General features: G+C 37.8%; 1 long non-coding RNA gene across 2 annotated transcripts in view; it reads right to left on the bottom strand.

Annotated features, from left to right (window-relative positions):
- The window catches only part of LOC113260564 (uncharacterized), a 332644-nt gene that overhangs the window by 113209 nt on the left and 192074 nt on the right, over positions 1-27361 (bottom strand). Inside the window, exon 3 of one of the 2 annotated variants that reach the window (XR_008959891.1) lies at positions 6869-7137. This is a non-coding gene — a long non-coding RNA (uncharacterized LOC113260564). Of the gene's footprint in view, positions 1-979; positions 7138-27361 lie in introns of those variants that run through there. The other variant, XR_003318007.4, reaches the window with a different exon arrangement.

Raw genomic sequence — 27361 nt, forward strand, 5'->3', positions numbered from 1 at the left:
GGAAACTTCTTTTATAAAGGACCATCCAGTACTTAAAAGAGAGGATCATTTTTCATATTGCTCTTCATAGATTCCCGTCACTTTGACTTGCCTCATCTATATAAATGAGCCTTAAAAAAATACCTGTGCATCTAATCACTCCTGGAGTCTACAAAACCATCTCAAAGGAAATGGCTACCACTCTACATTGTTTACTAAATGTAGGATCCCAGCTGACAGACTTGCTGAAAATGAAGACAATGATACGGCTATAGGCTTGGGTAAAAAGGCTGTGGTCAACAAGAAGTTTAACAATACTAAACTAAGCCCCCAGATTTGCAGTTTGTAGCAGTTTATTGCTGAAAACCTCAATTTTTTTCCTTGGATTTGTCCATCACCCTGTTCCCTCTCTCTCCCATCCTCCTCTCTCTCGTTTATACTTCTGGGGAATAATTTTAAGGAGAAACCTTTGCCAAGATTCTGAATTGCTTGTATTGCTTAATGCATATACAAGTAGAAAAGGATATATCCAACACCGGAGTATAAAAGCAGTCATTTCAGAGCTTGCAATAGTTGGAGCTACATTGTAAATGGTGGAAATCTCAAAGGGGAAAAAAAAAAAAGCCTAGAGATCAGACACAAGAAATATTTTCAACCACCAGAAACTTTGATCTGAAACCTTTGTGTTTTGCACATTACAAATGTAAAATGTGGATCTTTCAATCAAGAGAGGCACAGGAATTGGGTAATATAGTCAAAGGAATTCATATTTCCATATCTAACTCTTTTTTTCTGTCCTGGAAAAAGAATTACTCTTCTATTGTGCAAATCTATCTACTCAGAGGCATATGGTTAAGATAGCAAGGAGCTCAAGTCTCCAGCTACAGAGAAATGTAAAAATAAAATAAAATAAAAAATAAATAAAATAAAATCTTAAAACTTAAGAAAAATTATCTCTCTTTTTTTTTTAAAAAGATTTTATTTATTTATTTGACAGAGATAGAGACAGCCAGCGAGAGAGGGAACACAAGCAGGGGGAGTGGGAGAGGAAGAAGCAGGCTCCCAGCGGAGGAGCCTGATGTGGGGCTTGATCCCATAACGCCAGGATCACACCCTGAGCCGAAGGCAGATGCTCAACCGCTATGCCACCCAGGTGCCCCAAAATTATCTCTCTTTTACACTGTGATTAAGTTTAAAAATAAAACCTTCAATGGCTTTTGTTCTACAGTAGAAATCGGAGGTCTACTCTCTCCCACCATCTTCACTTCTGCCTTCCTGTAAAACCTTGCAGATCTAAGACTCTCTTTTGTGGCTTAGGTTTATTAACCCTGATATGATTCCTCCAGGGTTGAAGATCCAAGTGCTAAACCGCTTACCAAAGGTTTACAAATTGAAATGGTTCTCAGGGGCATTGATTTCTGCCCAGTTAGTTCTGTTACTGCCGTCTCTGAAGTAAGAGATTATTGAGACAAAACTGATTGGGAAAACCAAGCCTATCTAACTTCCAACACCAAAGAGATCAGAAAAGCAGAAATCAGAAAGCTTGGAGCTCTTCCCACTTTTATATTATTAAAAGACTTACTCTGGTAAGTGAAAGCCTTCTTTACTCAATACCGGTTTTCAGAAAACAATGCCTCAAAGCATCTTGTCTTTTCTTTCCACACACAACACTCAAAGCACAAATTCTTAATCAAATTCTGGGTTAAAGTGGTCCATACCACATCATTTATTGACTTGACTGCCAAGTGACTTCTTACACACCCCCACATGGCATATCATGACAACTACAGGGCTTAGCAAGATAATTAACAAAAAATAAAGACACTTGTCTAACAAGGACTAGGAAATAAATAAAAACTCCATGCTCTTCCCCAAGCCTCAAGTTTTGTGATGCTTAGAAACTTCAAATACCAATTCAGCCTTAAATTTCTTTGCTATGTCAGTGATGTAGCATTATGTATGGTTAGCCCCCCAAAAATCCTTCCCATTATTTCCTAATCACAGGAAACACAAAAGTTTATATAAGCAATTCCCACTTACTCGTGGGCCATGGTCTAAGTTGCCTATTAACTGATTAAAGTTCAGAAGACATTTCCTGTGGAAACAGTAGCTGTTGACTTCTGGGATAAGGCCACAAATGATTATATCCATATCGCAAGAACGCTATGTCTAACCTCCTTAACCACCCAGCATTTAAACACCTTTACTGACAGAGCCCACGGCTCTGAAGGCAGCCCATTCCCTTCATTGGACATCTCCCCCTGCACATTTGCTACAATCTACTCACATTCAGCTACAATCTGCCTCCTCTTACCACCTGGCCGATCCCCCTGTCATAGCCCAGAGGGCCATCCTGCTCCTTTTGTTCTCACTTCTCCACCGTACACATGCCCAGTTCCTCAAATCAATTCTCCTTGAATCAATGTGGATTCCAGCCCCCATGCCCCTAAATATGCCCCATCTCCTTTTTAATGTCATTTGCGTAATGGGATGTGCACAGCTGGAGAGAATCAGATGTGTGTGCGTGTGGCTGGCACAGTAGGGCACTGATTACCATAGCCTGGACAGTGTGGGTTTATTTTGTTTAACTGAATACTAAGTCATTGAAAGACACAAACAGCTGTCGATGGAACTTACTTGGGTTAGAGCAGAGCCTCATTGTTCATGATGTGTGGCAGAGTGCCTAGCAAGGAAAACTTTTTTTTTTTTAAACCAGAGAGGTGAGAACTAAAAATACCAGCCACTTCTATATCTAGAAATAGAACCAGCAAGTGATTTCTGAACACATCTTTATTTTCTGGAACAATCATGTGGATGGCATTAGTTGCAAAATTATAAGGTGTCCATCACCCTGGAGAAAACGATAAAACGATCTTTTTTTTATAGCTTGGCAAAGTCTGTTTCTCCCAACATCCCTTGGAGTTCCACGCTCTGATGGGGAGTGGGGAAGGAGCACTTTGAATACAGAGCTGGAGGTGGGGGAATACCTTCTGAGACAGAAAATACCTAATGGCGGAAAAAAGCAACCAGGCACCTGAAAAAAAATAAATAACCATGGAGCTACAGAGCAATACGGCAAGAGGGCTCGTTCTTCCTTGCAATCAAAGGAGGAAAAGAGAAATGGAACTTTTCATTAGTTGGGACCTAGTGACCCCAACCCCCACCCCCAGGGACATGCTTAGGTTCTAAACAGGGGACTCTGTGGATAAACCTAAGAAGGTTTAGAAGCCCCAGTCAATTTGTCATGGAAATCTCTTGGCTGAGAATAATACCAACAGAGTAGGATTACCATCTCGTCAAGAATTACCAGCATTAGTAACTGGAGCAGAAGATTTAGCCATAGCAACATCGGTTTGAACATAAACATCAGAAACAATTCCTCATCCAAGAGACTTCTTTTTTTTTTTTTTATGATTTTATGTATTTATTTGTCGGAGAGAGAGAGAGAGAGAGGGAGAGAGAGCGAGTGCACGCACAACCGGGAGAGCACAGGCAGAAGGAGAAGCAGGCTCCCTGCTGAGCAAAGATCCAGATAGGGCACTCAATCCAGGGACCCCAGGATCATGACCCAAGCCAAAGGCAGGCGCCTAACTGACTGAGCCACCCAGGCGCCCCTCAAAGGGACTTCTTAAGCCTTTACTAGCATAGAGTTAAGAGCTTAGGGTGAAGTCAGGCAAATCTAGGTTTGCAACCTGGCTCTGCTATTTCCCAGCTGTGTGAACTTTCTTTCAGCTGTCTTGTTTTCCCATCTGGGTGGTGAGATACTATCATCTATCTTTTAAGGTTGCGGCAAAAGTTTGAATAAAATAGTAGGTTCATAGATTTAACATATTCTTTGGAATCTGACAAAAACATATGCTGTTAGCGCTTCTATATCTTTTATACTTTTTTATTGTGAAATACAGTACATACAGGGAAGAATACATTAAATACAAATGCATAGCTAAATAAATTATTTTTAAATAAATTATTTTAAAGCAAATACCACCACTCAGATTTTTAACTCTCAGTTCTAGAACTTTTCTTTTTAAAATTTCTCCATTTAGATCATTAGGAGAAGGAAGGGGAAAATGAAGGGGGGGTAAACAGAGGGGGAGATGAATCACAAGAGACTATGAACTCTGGGAAACAAACTGAGGGTTTTAGAGGGGAGGAAGGTGGGGGGATGGGCTAGCCCGGTGAAGGGTATTTAGGAGGGCACGCATTACCTGGAGCACTGGGTGTTATACGCAAACAATGAATCATGGAACACTACATCAAAAACTAATGATGTACTGTATGGTGACTAACATATCATAATAAAAAAAATAAAAATAAAAAAATAAAATTTCTCCATTTCTATCATTTCCAATTCTGAAAATTTTCAAGCTTGCCTTTTATATTTTGAATACACTAAGCCTAGTTATTGTTAAATATTTGCTAATTCTGCATTGTCTCATTCACATCAGCTTGTCGCTCAGTATGCCAGGTCAAGTGTTATCATGTGATAGACACTGCTTTTTCAGAAATCATCTTAAGCCTCCAGTGATACTATGCTCCTTCAGAAAGGATTTTTTGTTGCTTGTACCACATACCTTGAGGGACCAGAAATAGCCTTCCTCTTCTTGAGGCATTGACCTGTTCTGGGCCTCCCACTAGACTCAAGGCCAGACTGACAGGTTTCCCAGTCATCCTTACCCCCAGAATGTGGTGCCCATCAGGGTCCAAACCTAAAGCACCAAGGGGGAGGTTTTCTCCACAGCCTCTACTTTTCACAGAGCCTGGACCCCACTATTGTCCCCTTAGCCCCACAAGGCTGCCAAAAATACTCAGCATTTTGATCATCTCTTCAATAACCTACAATTGTTTGCAAACACCCTGAATGCTGTGCCCATTTCTCTGGATATTGGCCCTCACCTATCTCCTGGCCCCACAACCCTTCAGTGTATTTCTGGTTCTTCTATACCTTCACAAACATGTTTCTTTAATAGTGTCCAACTGAGGGGCACCTCGGTGGCTCAGTCTCCTACTCTTGATTTCGGCTCAGGTCATGATCTCGGGGTCGTCAGATCAAGCCCCGTGATTGGCTCTATGTTCAGTCTGCTTGTGATTCCCTCTCTCCTTCTCCTTCTGCCCTTCCCCCATGCCCTCTCTCTCTCTCTCTCAAATCAACAAATAAATCTTTAAAAAATAATAATCTCCAACTGTTCTTGTTATTTTTGTTCAGAATGTTGGTTTAGAATTACCTTGAGTGACACTACCAGAAGTGAAAATCTTTGCCCTTATTAGTATATATATATATATTTACCCACAATAAGTTAACCTAGTTACCAAGTAGAACTACTGCTTTATCTGCGCCTCTCTTAGGATACTTATCACTTCCATCCTAGGATTATAATCATTAAAAAAATATATTTCTCTCTGCCTTTATTAGATTTTTAAGCTCTTTCAGGACACAATCCATAACCATGTCTAATTCATCTATGAATTATCCCCAATTCCTGCATCTTATTCATGTTAACCTTACAGGAACTGTTGAGTGGATGAATAAACTTAAATGTCTCTCATTTGCACAAACTGAACACTTCTGAAATAGAACCTCTAAATTACCCTGAACTATGTAATGGTCATCTCAGAAGAAGTAAGAAGCAGACTATAATTCCAAATATCAGTTATGATTTACATTAACAAGTTTCTCAACCCTTGGTGTGATAAGCAACTGCATACCTGCGGAAATAAATATGAATATTAGGGTATGACAAATGAAAGCTTGGATACCCCAGGGGGCAGTTTCAATATTGATCTGCATATTTCATTCAGTATTAACACATGTGACTGAAATTGTGTAGCCACTGCTCTCATTAAAATTCATAAATTCCCTCTGGAATTCATGGCAGCCATCTGGCCAAATACTGGTTTCTTACATTTGAAATGCAATTGCACTGAAGTCACTGAATCTCTCAATCAATTACAAAAGATCTGAGCTCTTAGGGTTTACACTGATTGGCCACCATTTTCCTAATGGAGTCATAGCCTCTGTAATTACCTATTTGACAGGCAAGGTGCCCGCTTTGTGAAGGCTATATATCCTCGCTATTCATTTACCTAAAATGTTAGTTGGCAGCCCTCGTAAGAGCATCAACTACCCAGTGTGATTAGAGTTAATGTAAGTGTAACAGAATGATGTTCTCATCTCATCTCCACTTCCTGCATATGGTTACCACATATTATTCTCTAACATGGATTGCATTTTTAAAGTAACTTGAATGTACATTTTTATTTTATAATTCATCAGGAGCTAAAATTTATGTATTTGCACACACCTTCATATGTATAGCTATACTCAGAAAGTGCTGTTTGATTCAAAAAGCTAAAATCTCTTTCTCCAAATACAGAAAAACTTCTGGCCCTTGAGACACGAAATATATCCAATCACAGCTTTTTAATGGGCACAAGAAAAAATAATTAAGACCCCACACATACACTTTCTTAATATATTGGAGGATGTGGAAAGAACACGGCTGTTAGATTCAGACACAATTTGGACTCCAATTTCAGTTAAACCACCAGTTACCTGCATGATCTAGGTTACATTTTTAAATCTGACTCCTGTCTCTTCATTTACAACATTGAGATATTAATATTATAACAATTATAATATTTTAACTTAAAAATTATATATTTTGTTTTAATAATTATAATACTATTAAAATAGCTTATTATAATATTTCTGTTGGATTGAAATAACAAAAATAAAGCCCCTAGCATAGTACCTTTCTATGAGTCAGATTTCCTTGAGTAAGGAAGCTACAAATATCTCAAAATCTCAATAGTTTACAACAGCAAACATTTGTTTCTTGTTTAGGAATCTTCATGTTGTCTGTGGCTCTACTGAATGGGTTAAGCTCACCTGACCAGTTAAGTTGTTCTTGGCTCCAGTACGCAGTTTGGGTTTCAGGTCTGTTCGTGAGTCTCTGTATCTGGCATTCAGGATGAAAGAACAACGCCTACCTCAGGCAGGATCTTCTCATTGTGGAGAGCAGAAGTGCAAGATGGCCGGAGGAAATTTCCTCAAACCTCACATACCATGGCTTCTCTCCTCTTTTCATTGTGATCGCAAGCCACTTGGGCAAACCCAAATTCAGTGTGGTAGGAGGTGAATTCCACTCACAAGGGAATCTGTGCCCAGGACAAGAAAGAAAGAAAACTATGAATGAATACTCACTACCACACAATTCAATTAACAGTACTAATTGTAATTAGCTATTGTTCGCCATTATGATGCTTCTATCTCTAAAAACATCCTGAGATCTGTTGTAGGAGATAACTGAGAGTATATGATAGCAGGTTGACCTGCGACTTGGGCCCGGGCAATTTGAGTTCCTCACTCCCTCCCTGTCCTTGGAATGTACATTCCATTACTCCTTTCCCATAGCTGGAGCCATTTCCAAGGATGCAACCTTGAGAGAGCAATGTATTGTTGAGATGACATGAATGGTAGACAATGGTAGACACGGTGGAACCCAGTTAAGGCCTCTATATAAACTTCTAAGATTCTGGTAGGCAGGTCCAGAGATCTACTAGGCTTGAAGGCACCCAAGACAAGCCTTATAAGTAAGTTCCCTTGCTCCTTAAAACCTGCCACCTACCAATCTGGAGTGGCCCACCCCTTTCTTCGTATTCTCCCAGCCCTCCAAAAATGGGTGCCAGTTTTAGATTTCATCCAGGATATTCCCAAGGGTGTGAACCAACAAGATCTCATAGCAAATTATAGAAATATTTTTCCAGTTACCTCTAAGAGATTAGGCTTCTGCTAATGAAGCCTTTATTAGATGATCTAAATGCCCTATTTTAAGTTACTGTGGTTATTCATTCAACAGGCGTGAGTAACTAAAGGAGCAGTGTTATAACATTCAATACCTTCACAAGCACTTAAAAAAATAAAATGTATACCTATTTTATTTTTATATTGTACCTATAGTAAAATGCACCTAAATACATATTTATGAAAACAAGACATATATTACTTGGCTTTAGCTGTTATTTATAAGCCACAACAATTCTGTAAGAGCAGACAAAATAATACTTCCTAAAATACAATTAAGGTCTTCTTCATGAATTTAGGAGTAAAATTAGGACTAAAATTCTTTGTTTACCCATCTGCCATTCCCTTTCCCCACTGAGCGGCTACCCCTACACTATTTTACAAATTCTCGTCCCACGCTCTGAGTTGAAATTAACTTCTATCCCCTTCTATTCAGACTTTTACTTCTAGTTACAATATGGTTATTATACCCTCCTAAAAATTACATTTCTCCAACTCTAGTGGTCTCTTTAAGACTACTTTAGTCCTCATTTTTCCCCCTAATATTTTAAAATTATTTGCTCTGTCCAGATACCTAAGTTTCTGAGATCTTTCTCTCCCTCTGGTCTTTTGAGGGGCTTTAAACTGCCTTACTAGTGAGAAGTCTACCCTCCTACCTAAATATACCAAGAGCAAGGAATCTGGGGAGTCATATTGGAATTCTGCCTACCTCATCAGTTAAAAAGATCATTGATAGAATAGAGATAATGTAGCATAATGTACTCTTTAACCACAGAATCATTGATTTAAAGTTATAACGTTGGGAAGTACCTTAAAGGTCCACCAGAGCAACAACCTTCAACCAATGCAGGAGGTTTTCTATAGATCAAAGGTCATCCAGTCTCTGCTTCAACATTTATATTAATGACAATGCTCACTCACTTGTTTAGAAACCAGCACATTTAAAATTTAAAGGTCTGTAATTAATACAGAAAATTCTCTTAAATCTGTATTTCTATAACTCCTCATTTAGTTCTTACCCTTAGAAAATTTTTGAAATGAAAATAATCCTTTCAGGCTGAAGTCCTTTGCACTTAAAAATCAACCACCATTCTTCCTCTTAAGAGGGGTAATTTAATTATTCTCTTTTCCAGGATTAAATATTCTAGTTCTCATATAGTGTCATTTCCACATCTTATACCATCCTGGTCACCCACCTGTAAATTTACACTCAAGTTGTTAAAAACCTCTTAAAACATGGTTCTTACACCTTGACCAAGTAATATTATATCAGGAATATTAATTCAGAATATAAAGCAGAGTATCTCAACATTAGGAAATCTATAACTATAATATACAATATAAAAGGCTAAATAAATCATGATTCTTTTCCAATAGATACAAAAATATATCTGATAATTTTCCCTTTTGATAAATACAGAGGAAATAGAAAAAATAATTCATCTTTATGAGTTGAAGAACATCTTTTTCTAAAGTAAAACCAACTCAATAGTAAAATATTATATACATTATTAAAAAGATATTTTTTATTGATCAAAGAATACATACCCCATAATTCACTTTTAAAGTGAATAATTTAAGGGGCACCTAGGTTATTCAGTTGGCTTAAGCATCTGACACTTGATTTTGGCTCAGGTCATGAGATGGAGCCCCAAGTCACGGTCTGCCCTGGCGTGGAGCCTGCTTAAGATTCTCTCTCTCCCACTGTCCCTCCCCCCTGCTCATGCACATGCATGGGCTCTCTCTCTAAAAAAAATAAATAAATAAAAAATAATGTGAACAATTTTTAATCAAGAAGAAAATAAGTATGTTATTATTGTGTAGTGCTATTTGGAGGGTTCTGGGAAATTCAGTAAGGATGAAAACTAATATTATCAAGTTAAGTATTAGAAAGTTAAAAGATGCTTATTTTTAAAAAAATCATTATACTGAGACACCTGAGTGGCTCAGTTGGTTGAGCATCCAACTCTTGGTTTCAGTTCAAGCCATAATCTTAGGGTCCTGAAATCCAGCCCTGGGTTGGGCTCCCCCACTCAGTGGGGAGTCTGTTTGATTTCTCTCTCCCTCTGCCTCTCCCCCCCAAGCATGTGCACATGCTCTCTCTCTAAAAATAAATAAATAAAATCCTTAAAAAATAAAATAATTACAATATACCTAAAAATTATTTTAAAACTGCTAAAATTTTTGAAATAACAAAAAATAAATAAGTATATGAACATAAGATGATTACACCAAAAAATTATACTTGGTACATGGGTATAACCAGAAATCAAACAAAATGAAAAAAATAAATGTTTCACTCAGAATAGCAAAAAAAATGAAATAATTAAAGAGATATATATATAACTCAGTTGAAGAAAATGGCAAAATAAAGATTAAGATAGAGAGACAGATGGAGGGGGCGGGAAGGGGGGGGCAAGGCGGTAGAAACATGTCGATAAGTGTATTCCAGAAAAGGAAGACTAAATGTTGGAAACATGTCTAGTCTAGCTAATTTATAGAGTTAATGGAATCCAATTAAAATCTCATCAGAATTTTTTTTTTTCTGTGTGAAACTTAGCCGAACGATTCTGGAATTTATTTTGAAAAATAAGAAATTGAAAATACCAAGGAATATACTAAAATAACACTGATAGTGTGTAAAGGAAAGGCATACTGTAGCAGACAACAGAACATGTTACACAGAAATAATAATTAAAACTCCATGTCACTACTGCCCAAATACACATATCATTCACTGGATCAGAGAAGAGAGATCAGAAATTGGTCCAAACGTATATAAGAACCTTATTACAATTATACTTTAAAAACGATGAAAATAATTACTTTAAACGTGGAACTGAGACTATTGGTTAGCAACACGAAAATGAACAAATTGGATCAATATCTTTGTACGAAAAGCAAAATCACCTCCATATAGAGTAAAAATTTAAATATAAAAAAATCAAACCATCATAAAATTAGCATACTATAATGTGCTATTATTTATCAGATCTCAGGAGAGATGATAATTTTCTTCACACTATGACAGAAGAAATTGCAAAAGAAATAACAGTAGAGAAAAAAAGGTACATGCAAGAAGATGCTCTGACACAATTAACTGTGGAAATAAATTATTGAAAATAAAATACATGTGTGTGAACAGGCTATTGTTGAGTAAATTATTTTATTTCAATGTGTTAGAACTGTATGCAGGTATTTGTAAATGATGAGCACTAAGGGTGGGAAATTATTGAGAATGCTTATAACATTAAACAAAATATGACAAAATTGTACAGCTTCTGAAAACCTCCTGTACTTCTTGGTAAATTCAAGAGGCAATACTTTAAATCATCAATAAGGTCTTTGGGTTTGTCCTAGGAATTAGACAAATGGTTTAATCTCTCTGAGTCCTAATGTCTCATTAATAGAATGGGGTTACTTCCTGTCATTGTGAAAATTCCATGAGATAACATAATTAAAGCGATTTGGTTCATAGTCATTGATCAACAAATCTGTTATAATTAGGGAAAGTCAAGTATTTATCTTTCAAAATTTCCTTAAAATTGTAAAACTGCTACTTTCATACTACCTCAAAAAACCGTAAGTGATAACCACAACTGTCCAAATATCATCAAAGCAAATTAATGCTGGGTGATCATAAATCCCTCACTCTGTACCACATGTTCTACTCACAATGCTTCAAATTTCCTAGCAATCAACCCAATAAAAGCAGTTATAAAGATTCACAATGTTGGTACATAAAACTTTCCCCACCTGTGTGAGGGTCTGATCTTTGATTCACTGCCTCATTGTTCCCTTGGAAATGAATAAAGATGGTAAGTGTCACCTATGTTATTAGACAACAGTGGTTAGGACAAATATCAGTGCCTGAGAGATACTGAATCTAATCTGGGAGAACTATAAATCCCTGCTGTGATGCCAAACTTTGGGCTTCTCTGAATGTGGTGACTCTAGTCTGTCCCCTGTGGGGACTCTGGAAGCTAAACCTATGGAGATGTCACAAGAGATCCTGGTGCCTGTCAGGCAGGAGACTTTTAAGCCCAGGCAGCTGTCCAATGTGGATTTCATTGCCTTGTAAGTGAGTGGATCATGGCAGCTGTGTAGACTGCCGTAAAGACTGCTACAAGGACTCTGGCTGTGGCTTTGTTCTAACCCTCTGATTAGACTGATGTCAGGGGTAGCCTATGAGGGTCTGCTGACTCTGAACATCCTGCAATCTCAGTGAATCCCCAGTGAGTGTTGCAGCAAGAAAAAGAATCACATCTGTGTTTGAATTGACATAGAAAGTTTCCTTTAAGTTAAAAAAAAAGGTGTCAAGTGTTACTTTATAGATAACTACACATTTTGAAGTACCTAAGAAGCAGAAGACAAAAATAATTTACAGGGATGGGACAGCAGGGGCAAAATTAAGAAAGTTCTTGGGAGAATTGCTTGTGGAGAATCTCCAGAAACAGGTTATTGAAAACTTCGATCGGCTTCTGGAACATTCCATCTATCTGCCATCTGAATCCCTGCGGGCGTTGCACAGGACTAGGAGCAGAGGCCAGAGCAGTAGCACTCTGGGGAAGCTCTGTGCAGCACAAAGAAAGCCTGGTGGCTTTCTCCAAACAGCCTCTGACAGACTGTGCTCCTGCTTTACGCAATTTTGTATAAAAGGGAGCATACGTGAGTCCAATTCCTCTCAAGAGAAAGCAGAGCTGAGACTCAGTGGGTGGCTGAAGTAAAACACCAGTGTGTGGTTTCCTTTGGCACATGAATAATTAATACATAATAATCATGACAATAATTTCTACTCTTGTTACACAGTTGTCTCAGCCTCTCAGCCACCCCTAGAGGAGAGAGCATTTGACCTGGGACAAGGCTTCAATAGTTTAATCTGCGAGGGAACAGGAACATTCAAGACAAGGTTACGCAGGTAGAAATAGCCTGAAGCAACTCGTGGGTGGGTGTGGGGAGGGTAGTGGGAGATGAGACTAGAGCAAAAGAAAGTAAGCAGTGGAGAGCTAGCAAAAGTTCCCCGGCGAAGGAACAGCACAGTCAGAACCAGAATTTACTACCTGCTCTGAAAACAATGTGAAAGGATGGAGAAGAAAGAAGGGACATTAATGCAGCCTGTTTTTCAGTCGGTGTAGAAGCTATTTCGTAGAGCTTGCATTGAGCATGTTGTATATTTAAAACAGTGTTAGGATTATCAGTCAGGTTTCCCCAGTCTTCCCCTTGAATCAAACTGAGACCCGCGAGACTTAGAATCAAATCGCTTGAGTCTGAAATCTGTCTTCAGCACTTCCAAGCTGTGTGCCCTCGAGCAAGTTATTTAAGCTCCCTGAGCCTTGGTGAGCACATGCAGGTGCCCCACGCAGCAGTATACCTACCTCATCAGGTTGGGAGGACACAGCGACTTAACACAGGGGAAGGCCCAACGGAATGTCGGACATCTAGTAAGTATTTGATAAATAGTAGCTATTGTTAAAGGAGAGATGGATGCCACGAAGGTTCAGTTTTAATCATTTTGGCCGCACTTTATAGCTTATCACCATCTTGGCATCTCTGGAGCATACTAACCAGCTCTTCCATATTTCTGTCTTCCTGTGGTTTGTGGGATGTACCCTAGAGATCTCCCCGCCCCAAGTTAGCACCAACTCAGTAACAATTTGGGCACAATTTTACCACCAGATATAAGTTCCATTTGTCTGTACTGTATTACTCTACCTTATCCATAAAAAATGACCACAAAATTCTTTGCCAAATGCTTTGCAAATTAGAAATAGAGAGGTGGTTTATTATTATTATTATTATTATTATTATTATTATTATTATTATTATATTATTATTATTATTATTTAGACATCAGAAAATGAAATCAATTTTTGTGGTGTGACTTGTCCTAATGACCCCTTAATGATGTCTGGAGATCAGTGCTTTTTCTTTTTCAGTCTTCCCAAATCTCTTAATACTCTGAGAATTTTAATAAAGTCAGTTAAAATCCACCACTCAATACTTCTACTGTCCATATTCCTCAGAGCAGAGCTACATTCATAGTCTTTATTATACTCTCACTCAGGTATCTGTTGTGATTGTTTCTATACTAAATAGAGAGGCCACTGTGGAAACGCGGAAGGGATTAGATCTAACACATCAATAAAATAGGTGTGCTGAGAGGACTAATTCTAGCAGGTCTAGAATTGGCCTGAGTTTGGTCAAGACATGAAGTTTTTAAGAATGCTGTTTTGGAGCAAGTTTGGGAGGCAGTCTGAACCACCTGTTCTCATTGCTTACTAATGAGCACAAGATTGATGGTTTGCACCCAGTTTGGGTGGGACTCCCAGAGGACTCTGACACTGGGTCTCATCATACAGCAATGATGTACCTACATACCCAGCATGGGTATAAGAGCCCCACTAGAGACTCCATGTTGGGCTTTCTGGTTAGGAGGTGTTCCATGCTCTTGTAACAAGTTCCTGATCTGAGAGAGAAGGCACATCTGATACGGCCCTGCAGCAGAACAGAAGACAACTACAGGCTTCTCTAAATCCTTTCCTGTGAGCAGCCTCAGGCTGCAATGAATGTACTTACTGCTATCCTGATACAATAAGCTATTGCTATTATGTGTCCTTTTCTAGCCACAAACTGTAGATTCAGAAGTATTATCATTTGGGGTCTTATGAGTTCACCATTTGCCCAAGAGGCAAGATAAACTGCTCCATTATTTGTTAGTTACAGATGTTTATACAGTTAATAGGTTCCTAAAGTAATTCCATTTCTGTTATTTCTATACATGGGCTAATCAGTTATGACATACACCTATTGAAATCAAACATCATACAAAGTAAAACAAAAGATAAAATACTAATCAGCCCTCATCTAGACTGCAGCCATTGCAATGGCGAATTTGGAAGCAATGATCTCACTTACATGTAAATTGTTAAGCTAAGGGTGATCAGGGTCAGGACGCCTGCTGTTTCGGTTGGTGCAGAATATGAATCTTGATCTTAGAGTCATGAGTTCGAGCCCTACGTTGGATGTAGAGCCTTCTTCAAACAAAAAACAAACAACAAAAAAAAAAAAAAAAAGAAAGAAAAGAAAGAAAAAGGAAAAGAAAAGAAAGAATGATCAGAGTCAGTGGTCTAAAAGGAGTTCCTTACAGGGAGAGTGGTTCATGGAGAGAGAAGAGGGTTCACAAAAGATGAAGACACAATTCTCCAACATAAGACAATGGCATATACCAAATTAATTTCAAGTTCTAGAGCCATTATCCATACTTTTTATATGGTCCCAGGTGAAACTATGCACATTTCTGAGATTTTGTGATATAATCTAGGGAGAACTGACATATATTATTCAACCTCCAAGTAAATGTTCAGTTAGCAACTTTAATTTCAATATTAGGAATTTTTTTCAAGATTTTATTTATTTGAGAGTGAGAGAGAGCATGAGCAGGAGAAGGAGCAAAAGGGGAGGGAGAAGCAGACTCCCCACTGAGCAGGGAGCCTGATGTGGGGCTTGATCCCTGGACGCTGAGATCATGACCTGAGCCTAAAGCAGACACTTATCTGACTGAACCACTCACGCACCCCAATATTAGGAATTAAGAACTTTCTTTTCTTTTACATGATTCTATTTGTTTGTTTGTTTGTTTGTTTGTTTTAAAAAGAGAGAGTATGTGTGAGTGGAAGACAGGGCAGAGGGAGAGGCAGAGAATCTCAAGCAGACTTTGCACTGAGCTCAGGAGATTGATGCGGGGTTCAATCTCACAACCCTGAGACCATGACCTGAGCTGAAATCAAGAGCCGGACACTTAACTGACTGAGCCACACCCAGGCACCCCATGAACCTTATTTTATTTTCTTCATGGCACTTATTACTACTTGAAATTATCTCATTTACAGGCTTTACTTACTTACTGGATTTTCCCACTAAAATGAAAGCTCTTTGACAACAGAGAACTTTCATATCATGCTCACCAATGTATCCCTAGTGCCTAGTAAAGTTTAACACATTGTAGATGATAAAAATAAATAAATAAATAAAAATCCACTTCATTTATTAAGTGCTCATTATACTCTAGACATTGTTATACGTGTTTTGCACTTCATACGTGTGTGTGTGTGTGTGTGTGTGTGTACCACTAAGTATATGCCACACCCCTATGAAGTAGTTACCACCTCAAACCTCACTTTATAGATGAGGAAAGCAAGGCACAGAAGGTTTAAGTCAATTGCTCAAGAATACACAGCTAATAAATGGCAAAGTCATGAACTCAGGTAGTTGGTCCAGAATCCACACTCTTAGAAGCTCCCAAAAAGAGAACAGCTAAATATTCAGATCATCTTTAAAAATCACTTCTTAATCCTTACTAAATAGTTCAGTGTTTTATTTTCTTAAGTTACTAGAAATTCAAGTATCAAAACCTAAATTCTACCTAGGTAAGCAATCTCCTTTCCAAAAGAAAGCAGACCAAGAATCCCTCATAACTTCAGATGCTTCAAGTAATTCCAATGTCACCTCTGAGAGGAATTCATTTGTGTCACACAAACAGAAGCAGGTGGCCTGGTGCAGGTGTTGTCATGTTTGTGGAGCTTTAATGAGGATGTGAGAGTTTACTGGGAAAGAGAATAACAAAAATGAGGTGTTTCTTTCCCTCCATCTCGAGCTTATCTGAGGGGGGAAAAAAACAAGCCACATTACAGTAATACAGGTGACAGAAGTAGACAATAAACTGTTTCTTCTAAGTTAAAAATAATGCTTTGCATAATTCTGAGAGCCCTTATTGTTAGAAGAAAGCAGAGATGGGCAGTGGGAATCATAAGATGTAAAATCATAAGATGCTAATTCTAGAGAAAGGACCAGAACATCCCAAGAAGACTTGGATTTGTTTCTTATCCTATTGAACATGTTCACCTCACACAGAAAATGGCATGTCTCTGTAATTTATTTTTCCAGTTCAGTTCAATTTTAAGTTTAAAAAAAGAAACACAAAAAACTATCCATCATCCTTAAATACCCTACAGCATAGGTCATCCCAGGCCTATAACTGATTTTCTGCTTCTCAAATTCTTATACTAAAGACAAATTTATATGGAGTTGAGGAAAGGACAAGGTATATCCAAAAAACAAAAAAGAATCTTTAAGAACAAAGTAAAAAGGGATCCACCCACTTTCCTTTTAGATTTCTTTTCCCCATGTAATAAGAATGAAGTCATTTGTCATCAATGTCTTGGAAAAGGAAAGGAGAGGAGACTCCAAATAAATATGACTCTATGAGTTTATGTTTTGAGCTCTTTGTACTGATCCAAAATAAAAATGAAAAATAAAATACTTAAAATTAAAGACATACTTAAGTCCCTCAAATAAGGTATACAGTACATTGCATCAGAAATAGAATAGAAATGCTAAGCGGGGCTAAAATCAAGAGCCTGCTGGGCTCTAGGTCTGTAAGCTGACAGAAGTAACTATACACTTGATTCCTGCATTGCTGCAAAGTAACAGGGAAAAACAGAGAGAGTCACTGACTACATTGAGGGCTAGAGCAGCTTCATCTCATAAAGAAGGCCTAATAGACATTCTCACTGGTTCTACGATTAAAGATGGTTGAAAACCACTGTGTTAAAACTCACACACACACACACACACACACACACACACACACACACTCATACACACCAATAGATATGAAGAATAACAGAACCAAACTTCTTTCTGGTCTAGGGGCTGCATCTTCCTTAAGACCAACATCAAAACAGAATAGGGACCTGAACCATCACCATGAGAGTGGGGAACAGGAAAACTAGGTGGATGTAAATACCCACCTGTTAGATAAGGGAAGGGTATGTAGTTGGAGTAGAAAAAAAAAATTTTAAAGAAAAGAAAAAAAAAGAGCATGCAGAAAGACCCAAACAATAAGAGAGATAAATTCAGCCCCAATAAAATGGAAATACCAGAGAAATCTCAGAAAAACATTAACAAATAATGTTTAAGGTCTTCAAATAAATGAAAGAAAGAATATATAAAAATTACAAAAATTATAAACTGAAAACTGGGAGATGGTAATCAAGAATAGACAGATATAAAAATTAGACCATTAGAAAACTATTAGTATGGATATTTTAAAAACTTAATAAGGGGAATAAATTCTAGGTATTTATCCTACACATCAAGTAGAGTAGTATCACTTCAAGGTAAACTGTGAAGTTTAAGCTATCTACTGTAAATTCTAAAGTAACTTTTAAAATAATAAAGAATTCTAATAAGCCAATGAGATAAAATAAAATGATAAATAATATTCAATTAATCCAAAATAAAGCAATGAAAGAGAAAAAAGGGAAACGAAGAATAGGTGAGACAAAGAGAAAACAAACAGCCAATTGGTATATTTAAATATTTACATTAAATGTAAATGGTCTAAACAACCCAAGTAAGACAGAGAGCATCAGATTGCTTAAAAAGCAAGACTCAGAAAAATGCCAATACTAAGAATCTCAAAATAACTATACTCTATAGAAGAAGCCATTCAAAGTAGAATACATAATATATGATAACATTTATATAAAATTCTAAAAAATATACACTAATCTATGGTGACAGCAGATTAATAGTTGTGTGGGGAGAAGGCAGTGAAGTCCAGGAGGGAAGGATTACAAAGGGGCACAAGAAAATTCAGGGAAATGACAAGAATGTTCATTTTCTTGATTGAGGTAATGGTTTCAGAGATCTATTCATATGTCAAATTGTACACTTTAAATATATGCAATTTATTTTCCGTGTATTTTACCTCATTAAAACTGCTAATAAATGAATGAGTGAATAAATAATAGGTAGGTAGGTTGGTAGGTAGGTAGGTAGATGGATAATACCCTGGCAGTGCAATATTACTGTCAGGTAAAACAAAGGCAAAATGCATTAATAGAGATTTAGAGTAATACAACATAAAAATAAGACAGAAACTAAATATACAACTAAAGACCAATATGCATCTAAGAACATATTTCTAAATATATAAAGCATAAACTGAATTACTAGAAGAAATTATTAAATTCAGAAAAATAATGAGATAATTTAAAATACATACCAGAAGCTAATAGATAAATTAATTAATCTAACAAATTTTATTTAGAACATTTTAAAAAATACATCAGATAATAAATCACACATAGAAAAACTCAACCGAAATAAATATATTAGTGATGTTTTCTAATTCTAAATGCTACTTCAGCATTTAGTAACTTCAGTGTACAAAAACATACTCTTAGAAAAGATAAATTAACTTTCAGTTATTTAAAAAACATAGACTAATTCATGAGTTAAAGATGAAATTACAAGGAAATTTTTTTAAATATTCTGAAATTAGTTTAAAAAAAAAAAAAAAAGACCGTATTTCAAGATTCTACAACACAGCCAAAGAAATTCTTGGAGAAAATATGTAGCTCTAAATGTATTTCTTTAAAAAAAAAAAAAAAAAGAGTGAAAGTAAATCAATTTAACATTTAAATCAACTAACAAGAAAAGGAATTAAAAGCTAATCTGGTAAATTTAGAAGAAAAGAAATTGGAAAAATAAAAGCAAAAATTCAAGAAAATAACAAAATTTTTTAAAAGTTTTTTTTCCCCCTATCAAGACCAGTAAAATGTGCAAATTTCTGGGACAGTTGATAAAAGGTAAAAGAAAAAGGTAAAAATATACTAAGGGCTTAAAAAGAGCCAAAAGTTCAGGGTGCCTGGCTGGTTTAGTCAGTAGAGCATGCAACTCTTGAGCTCAAGGTTGTAAATTGAAGCCCCACATTGGAGATTACTTAAAAATAAAAATCTTTTTAAAAAAAGAGCCATAATTTTATAGTTTTACAGTTAAAAGATATTTGACAATAGTATTACTACAAAAAAACTTAGATCAAAAAATTGAAAACTTGATAATTTTCAATAAAAATATAGATCATATAAATTAAAATATTTTAAAACCTGATTTTTAAAAATCACAAAGAATGAAGTGAAAATTTAAAAAAAAAAAAAAAAAAACTCTTAACAAAAAGCCAGTAGGCTTAAAATAATTTTTCAGAAATAGGTCATCTTTATTTCATAAAAATCAACTCAAAAAAATGGAAAAATAAGAATCACAACATGAACTGTAGCACAAAGAAGGAAAACTAGTCATTTTAGTAAATGCAAAAACAAAAACTGCTGGCATAAATAGTAAGTTAGGCTTGAAATGAAATGTTCTTAAATTTACAAGGGGCCTCAATCAAAGAGAGCAAAGGGTAACCACGTATTAAATGATGAGAATGTATAACTTGTCCTGTGAACAGCAAGATAAGGCAAGGATGTTTGTTTTCACAACCAGCAGCCAATATGAATTAAAGTTCCTAAACAATAAAAAAAGAAAAAGTAAAAATTGAGGGTAGAAAAAGAGAAAACATTGTCATTATTTGCAGGCAAAAAAATTATATATGTAAAAAATATCCAAGTAACTTCATAGAAAACGTAGAAATAGTTCTATAAAATTGCTAAATATATCAATACAAAAATATTAAATGTTGTATATTCCCAGTTATCAATTTTTTAAATCAGCATAAATGCTTTAAGATAAAATCAAATATAACTCTCAAAAATTAAAACAAAAAGGGATTTTTTTTTTTTTAATAGGAGAAAAGTGAATAAGTACAAGGATCAAGCCAGGATCACAAACATCTGCTTAATAGAGGTGACAGAAAGAGCAAAGAGAAGGGAAGGGAGAAAGTTATCAAAAACAAAAGGAAAACAGAAAGATTCCCAACACTGAAGGAAGTTTCCAAACAGAATGGGACCACTGATTGTCTCACACAATGTTTAAGAGGCTCATATGAAAACACAACACCTTGGTAGTATAGAAACCAGACATTATGAGAAACTTTGTAGGCTTCTGGGGGAGGGGGAGTGCAGAGGCTCAATTTCACATGTAAAGAATCAAGAATCAGGGGCGCCTGTGTGGCTCAGTGGGTTAAGGGTCTGCCTTCGGCTGGGGTCATGATCTCAGGGTCCTGGCATCATGCCCTGCATCAGGCCCCCTTCTCAGCGGGGAGTCTGCTTCTTCCTCTCCTCTGCTCCTCCCCCAACTCATCCTCTCTCTCTCTCTCTCTCAAATAAATAAATAATATCTTTAAAAAAAGAATCAAGAATCAGAATATCAGGCTCAGGCTTTTTAATGATAACAAAAGGAAATCTTAAAGACAGTATATGGATACCTTACACATTCCAAGGTAAAAATATTTCTGATTTGACTTTTATACCCAGGCAAACTATTAGTCAGTTGTGAGGTTAGCCACTGGAGGATGTATTCAAACAAAATATGGTAGTCAATCAAAGCTCAATGTAGATACTCCAAGTAGCAAGGCTTTAATAAAGAGAATTAGAAAATTACACAACTGAAGGATGGGGCATCTAGGTCGCTCAGTCCGCTAAGGTTCTGACTTTTGATTTTGGCTCTGGTCATGATCTCAGGGTTGTGAGATCGAGCCCTGCTGGGACTCCCCGCTCAGCGGGGAGTCTGCTTGAGATTCTCTCTCTCCCTCTGCCTTTGCCCTTCTCCTCCGCTTGTGCTCTCTCACACGCACGCTTCTCTCTCTAAAATAAATAAACAGAACTTTTTTAAAAAGACAGTTACATGACTCGTAGAAATGCTGGGAAAGTGGGTTCAGAGAAAGTGTTGAATTCCATCTCAGTTGCTTGCAGCCCCCAGGGTGATTCTCAAGAGCTTCCCATCTCTACCTACAGTCTGCATGTAACCACCACCAGAGAATAATGTCTTCTATTCTGCTTTTCAAAAAGACTCTAACCCAAAATTATGAGAAAAAGAATTCTAGAAAATGAAGTCTCAAGCTCCCGCTCTACAATGCAGGGGAAAATATTAAAAAGGATGACAGTGATGTTTCCCATAGAGCAGACAACGTTTCACGGGAAGTGGAAGTCCTGGGCCTCAGAACAGGCCAACTGGAGAGAAGGCAAGGGGATTCCAAGATTCTCATGAAGAGAAAGCTGGGAGGACAGCAAAAGAGCAGGTCCAGCATGGATCAAAGCAAGAGGGCCAGGAAATCTAGGCATGATATTACTGAGAGAAAAAGAAATGAGAACCCAGTGGCTCAGCAGTGAGCAATATTTACATAATCCTGATAATGTAAGCTAAAAATCAGCATTACGATTTTGTATCACCAAAATCATAAATAATTCCAATGTCCAAAAACATGGGTACTGAAAAATTTCAGCATATTCAAGAATGAAATATCATAGAGCAATTAGTGAATAAACTAGACATGTGTATAATGACATGGTTAAATCTCACTAACATGAGATTGAGCATGAAAATAACAAGTTGAAGTACTTACTTTTGATGGAAATACTTTAAACAATATCATCCACTGTTTGTGCTTACATACATCCAATTAAAAAGTAAAAGATATGGACTGGATAGTCACGAAATTGAGGATGGCAGTTGAAGAGAAGGAAGCGAGGGTGAAAAGAGAAAGGTAATATTTTCCGATAAGGGGAATATAGGAAAACTTATATGTAGTTACTTATTTTTTTAAAAAAAATATTTGAAAAAAAAATATTACCTATAATGTACCCACCTTGGGCAGTGAGTACATGATGCATGTTGCAGTGTCCTTTATATAGTTCTGTTTATGTTCTCAATTGAAAACAAGGATTTCAAAAAGCAATTTGCCTATCCAGCTCCTTGATAGCCACAGAAGTCATGTCTTGAGGAGGTAATTCAGGAGGAATGTGGTCTATCATTTTGTGATTAAGCAATTTAGATCCATTTTTTTTCTATTTCAGAACTTTCTGAACTGAAGTCTCCTGAGGAAGTGCGGTAAACATCACTATTGGCTATTAATAGCTCAGCCTCCTACAGGGCACATCCTCCCATTAAGAACACTTTCCTCTGCCAGCATCAAAACAAGGTACTGACAATAATAACGAACATTTCTATACAATTTGCCAGGCACTTGCAGAGCTAACTTTTACTGGGCGTTCAATGCGCCAGCAAGCGTTAGGTCCTTTCACATCCATTGTCGCCTATGACCTCCTCAGAGCCCCTAGAGCAAGACATAATAAAAGAAATGCAAGCTTTGGAACAGGGGAATCGGAGTCCGAAACTTTGCTCCATCCCTTACACTCCTTGTGACCTTGGAGCTACAAAGTATCTCCGAGCCAGTTTTCTCATATATAAAACAAAGAGAATCTGTCTCCCTTACAGGTAACGGTAAAGGTCAAATGAAATAACATCTAGGAGGAGCCTAGCATGGTACCTAAGTAGGACCTCAGTAAATGTTACCTCCCCATTTTGCAGACGAAAGGACCAAAGTTCTGAGGGGTTCAGTGATGCGACCACACAAAATAATAGAATCAGGGAGGCACGGCAGTTAAGAGTGTGGACTTTAGAGCCAGGCTACCTGGGGTTCAAGTCCCAGCTCTGCCACCTACCAGGTGTGTAACTGTAAGCAGGTTGTTTCATTTCTCTGTGCCTTAGTTTCCCCATATGTAAAATGAGAACTGTTAGGGTAACTATGTCATAGGAATGTTATGAAGATTATACAACCAAGTACTTGGAACAACCTGACATATAAGAAGTACCATGTAATTTCATTAATGACCAGTAACAAATAAGCCACATAGTCAACATATGGAAATTCATACCATGTGAAAGGAAGTGTGGAGTTGCTCCTTACACTGCCCTCTAGCTGCCTCAGCCAGCAGGGGTGGTAGCATGTGGACACTATGGTTTTGGGGTGGTTTGCATCTGTCATTTAGTGTTAGGAGGACAGTGGTGCACAAAACAAAGAGGCATAAAGGTAATGTGTCACCAACATCTTTACTTCTTACCTGCCCGTGGGTGATGCTCTTTTCGGCTCTCTTGTACATTATTTTCAGAAGTTTCAACTAAGCCAATCGGCAAGTGCACAGGAGCTAAATCTTCAGATTTAACTACAATCCTAAGCTCACACGTTTGCACTGAAATATGGACAAGCCTCTGTTCCTCTGTGACATGTCCTTTTTCCTTTTACCAGCAGCAGCGAGGACTAGCTGGCACCAAGTCCCCATTATCCTCTTCCTGAAGGGCATGCATAACTCATTTAATTGCTTCACACTACAGTACACTGCTATTTAGAACCAGTCTGTTTCTTTCCGTTGTAACAGCATGGAAATAAATAAGCAATTTTCATACATTAGGAAACATAAGCATGCCAGAGTCTAATTCATACTTATGTGATTAATAAACCAGAGCACTTAGATGAAATACACCACACCACACAAACACTATTCCATTAGAGCAGTCGTTTGAGTGTGAGATATTACCCGCAGTGGTCTCACTGCTGGACCCAGTAAACAGCCCCAATATGGAAACTCATGGAACTTTCCTATCCTAGGGTAGACGCTCTCCTTTAGGTTGAAAAATGAAGGGTGAGAAATGGAGAGCCAACTGTCCTGCTTTTGTAAGTGGTATTGGCTTTGCATAAGCTGGGAGCCGGCCGCATGATTCTGAGCAAATGTATTTTCTGTGCCTTGTTTATTAATGGACAGAAAAGCTAGCCTGAAAATGAAATTGATTTTATTCACTTAGGATTTTATACTCCATTGCACAACCACAACCCAGCAAATTCTTCATTAAGAGAGATAATTACTTTAATGAAGATTAAATATAATTTAAAATTCACATTTATCTTTATCTACCTAAAGCAGGTCAGAATTAACCTAAAATGGTTAGGGAAGTGATAAGAAATGGGTTTCTCCAAAAAGTCTCCATCTGTTTATGTAGAGATGGGTCTGATCTGACAGTCATCCCTGCCTTTCTTCCTCTTTCTCCTCTTCTTCTCGTTTCATCCATTAGTGTCTTCCACATCAGGGCCAAATCAGACCTTCTGCTTTCTAATAATCCTAATTTTGGGATGTTTGGCAGAGACAGCAGGATAGCAGCAATTAATATCTGGGATGTTCAGTGATCTATGAAAAGCTGTATCTATGATGGGCATATGGGGGGGGGGAGAACATTAAGATCAAAGAAGTGGCAGGTTGGTTTTAGAAATATCCTCCCTCCTTGTGGCAGAGTGTTTCTATTACACCTGCCAACGAGAGGAAGCCAAGAATGATATTGAACTGATTGGTATTACTCATCGTTTCATGTGGAGTTAGAATTGCTCCTCATTAATGGCATTGGAGCATTATTGTGGAAAGAGTTTAGGAGACCAAAAAAAAAAAAAAAAAAAAAAGAGTTTAACTCTTAGCTTCTCCTCTTATCAAACATATGACTTCTTAACTTCTCTGAGTCTGGGACTCCTCATTTGTAAGAGGAGACTAATACTGCCCACCTTGAGTTCAAAAGATTTAGAGCACCGGGCATTAGGGGATACTCATAAATGTAATATACTGCCTGTTGTGTCGTAAGTTTTCTTCTAAAAGTTCCAAAACACAATACCAATGACCCAATGCTCCCTAGGTGACAGCAACACTTGATTTTGCAGAAGTGGCCAGTGCATTTTGCCCCAGGCTCTTGCTGTTCCTGATCTAAGAGGTGGTACAGATTAAAGGAGGGGCACAGTGCAGCACAGACCCCCCAACACAGATAGGCACAGCCCTGAGTGTCTCATCATTCATTTTCCAGGGAGGGAAACTAAGTTTAGCGGGAAGATACAACTGGCTTCCAGATGCAGTATTTCAAATGATGGCTCTCCTTTACTGAATACCAATGGCACATGACATATTACATACATTATCGTATTTACTGAGTGTAACTATAAAGTTTATCATCCAAATCAGGACACTTTCAGAGTTAAAGGGAATGTTGTAAATAATTACATCAAGACAGCAAGTGTAAGCCTGGATGGTCCTGGGCAAACTGATTGTATGGAGGCCCCATATTTAATCCATGTAATCACTCTCTGACGTATAAAACATTCCCCATTTTACAGAAGGAAACTATGATACAGAATGGTTAAAAGCCACAGGACCGAGGTCATACAAACTATCAAGTGGCAGACCCATAGTCGGAACCTCGGCCTGTAAGATGCTGAAGGTCCTTCCCTTTAACAGGCTCCCTCCTTGATACCCTTGCATCATGATATCAGTGGCCGAATAATGACATTAATTTTGTTTTGAAACCCTGCGTTTACTGAGCGAATAACATATTTCAAGTTCTGGGTCATGACTTCCAAATGCTATCAAAACAGAGGATAAAAATGGGTGAAGAGAAAGCAAAATGATGCCAGTAAAAGCAGCCATATCCTAATGAGTATCTGGTTCTTTCTGCGACACAACACAGCCTGAACACCTGAGCTCACGCTTACTCGAGCACGGAGAATGACAGCCAGCAGGGCCAGACATCAGTAGGTCTCCTTCCCCGTGTGCTGCTCTATATTCTCACGCACCCAACGAATTTCTTGATCTAGGTCAATTCGCTGCTGATATTTAGTGATCTGCGATCACAAATAAATTTGATTTATTCCTATAACATGCCAGGAGCTATTCTTCCCCTGCCCCAGAGCTTAATAGATATAAAAATGTAGAGAGATGACCAACAATCAAGTCTCTCCGTAGTGTTTCTGTAAGTGAAATAGATGGGTGCCACATGCTCGTCCTTTGGCCTCTCCTCCAGTCACTGTCTGAGCTTCCCTTGTCTCTTAAAACACCAGAAGGATGGCCAGTCGGGCCTGGTTCAGAAGCTAACTGCATTGGCAGAGACAACAGAATTTATCTTTTAGCAGAGAAACAACAGCTCAAATCACTCAAAGATGTCACACATCCTCAGTCACGATCCCTAATGAAGGACCATCCTCAGAGACCAAGCATGCTCCTGACCCCAGGAGGGGGTGACCGGGCATTTCCCGTGATTCCATAAAAGATCCCAGCTTCGGACACAATAAGAATCCTAAGTCAGAATTCAACTCCGTCTCTCTGAAGGTGTGTGACCTTAACATAACACCCAAACACTCTGAGCTGCAGATTTCCCAACAATAACCCATTGCTTCTCAAACGTTAGTGGGCAGAACAATGACCTGTAGGGCTTGTTAAGCTCGAGGAGCTATAACTCAGTCCCTGTTTGTGGAAACACATTCCAGGGGCCCTCCCTTGGAGATTCTGATGTACTAGGTCTGGTGTAGAGCCAGAGAATGGGCATGTCTCATAAGTTTCCCAGTCATGGTGAAGATGACGATGTCCACGGACCACAGTTTGAGTAGTCCTAAGTTGTATCAGTAATGCCAATGCCAGCCTCACAGTTTGTGTGAAAATAGGAAGATATGTGCTGATCTTCAGCAGAGTGGCTGACTCAATGCCTCTCTGCCAGCATGCATATATTGAAGGGACGATGAACAAAAGTCCAAGAGTATTAGTAGGAATAACACTTGGGGACATTTAATCAATTCGAATATGCCAGGTACAGATTTTATTACATTCCAATCCCTACTGTTATAATACATTCTATGTAGCAATACAAATGGGGACCCAACCTCAAATGATGAACTGACCCAAAGGCCTCCCACTTCTCTGAGGTTTCTTCTTAAACACAAAACACACTGTTTTGCTCACAAAGTCCATTCACCCCTTTAGGCTCAGCTGCATC

The sequence above is a fragment of the Ursus arctos genome, unplaced genomic scaffold, assembly GCF_023065955.2.
Source record: "Ursus arctos isolate Adak ecotype North America unplaced genomic scaffold, UrsArc2.0 scaffold_18, whole genome shotgun sequence".
NCBI classification, from domain to species: domain Eukaryota; kingdom Metazoa; phylum Chordata; class Mammalia; order Carnivora; family Ursidae; genus Ursus; species Ursus arctos.